Raw genomic sequence first — 1,693 nt, forward strand, 5'->3', positions numbered from 1 at the left:
GATTGGCACAGGATAGAGCAGGGTTTAGGGCTGTTGTACATAGGGTCGCTATGAGTCGCAAGCGACTCGACGGCACATAACAACAACAACAACTGGTGGTGTAGTCTATAGAGACCTGTGCTACAAATCCAAAATAATATCTGTCTGTAGTTTTTAATCTATCAGTGGTTCCACCAGAGAAAGATGGACAATGTCCTCTCATGCAATTTACAGCCTCAGAAAACTCACTGCAGGGTCAGCTATGAGTTGTTTCCAACTCCATGGCAATGAGAGAAAGGGAGAATTCAGCACTTTGTGGCTCAATTCAATGGCTTTAAAGGGATGGTTGACACCAACCTGAAGACTGTTGGTCTTGCAAGAGTCTGACTTTGAAGATAAAGATTAAAGCAAACAAACAAACAAACAAAAACCAAAAAGAAACTTAAGATCTCATGCTGAAGAATTAGTAAAACTAGTTCAATTCTATGTATAATCATAGTTGCTGTTGTTATGTGCCGTCAAGTCACCTGCTACCCATAGCAACCCTATATACAGCAGCTCTGAACTCTTCCCTGTCCTGAGTCAGTCTCACTAATTCTAACACAGCAACCCCCATTGCCCCAGTCACTGTATCGGTCCATCTCATCTGGGGTCTTCCTCTCCTGCACCATCCGTCCAGCCTTCCAAGCATGATATCCTCCAAGGACCAGTCTCTGCTGGGCACATGCCCAAAGTAAGTGAGACGGAGCTTCAAAATCATAGCCTTCAAGAAGAAACTTGATTTAACCCTCTCCAGGACAGACTTAGTTGTTTTCTTGGCGGTCCATTGCATACTTTCCAGATATTTCTAGTAGAAATGCATATCTGAAAAGTATGCAATGGCAAGATTTGAATGCCACTGATACGGCAGTAGATCTTAATCCCAGTACTAGTCAAGATCACATTCCCTTTGTTGATACTCAAAACATTCATAACCATAGAGTCAGAATAAACTCATAGCAGTCTCCACGGATTTTCAGAGGCTATAAATCCCACAGGAGGAGACTGGCCATCTTTGTCCCACAGAGCAGCTGGTGGATTCAGAATGCTTGCCTTTGCATTGGCAACTTAATTATTTACACACTAGCCTATCAGGGCTCCCTTTGTTGATTCTGGGGGAAATGTTCAAAATAACAATACACTTTAATTTTTTACTGACTTTTGTTGGAATATAACTTTAGATAAATTTTCCACACATTATTTTGTTGTAAATATTATGTTGTTTCTAAATATAAATTTTGTCATAGATATAGGAGAAGTACAGTATTAAAAGATACATAAGATTTTTGGGGGGGGGCAGTGCAAATCACATGGATTTTGGACTTTCCAGTGCAAATCCATTATCTTTACACCCTACCGCAGTCTGTTAAGGGAGCTCTGGTGATGTAGTCCATAGGGAGTTATGCTGCTAACACAAAGGTCATGCCTCTCTGGTGGTTCAAATCCACCTGCATCTGTGAGGGACAAAGATGGGCAATCGCCTCTTCCACAATTTGTTTGTTGTTGTTGATATGCACCTTCAAGTTCACTATCACTCATAGGGATTCTATACAGAGCAGGTCTGAATCTTGTCCTGTCCTGTACCATCCTAACAGTCTTTAATATGCTCAAGCCCACTATTACAGCCACTGTGTCTGTCCATCATGTTGAAGGTCTTCCTCTTTCTCTGACCTGT

The sequence above is a fragment of the Elephantulus edwardii genome, unplaced genomic scaffold, assembly GCF_000299155.1.
Source record: "Elephantulus edwardii isolate Elephantulus edwardi_28Jun2011 unplaced genomic scaffold, EleEdw1.0 scaffold00163, whole genome shotgun sequence".
In the NCBI taxonomy this organism is placed as follows: Eukaryota; Metazoa; Chordata; class Mammalia; order Macroscelidea; family Macroscelididae; genus Elephantulus; species Elephantulus edwardii.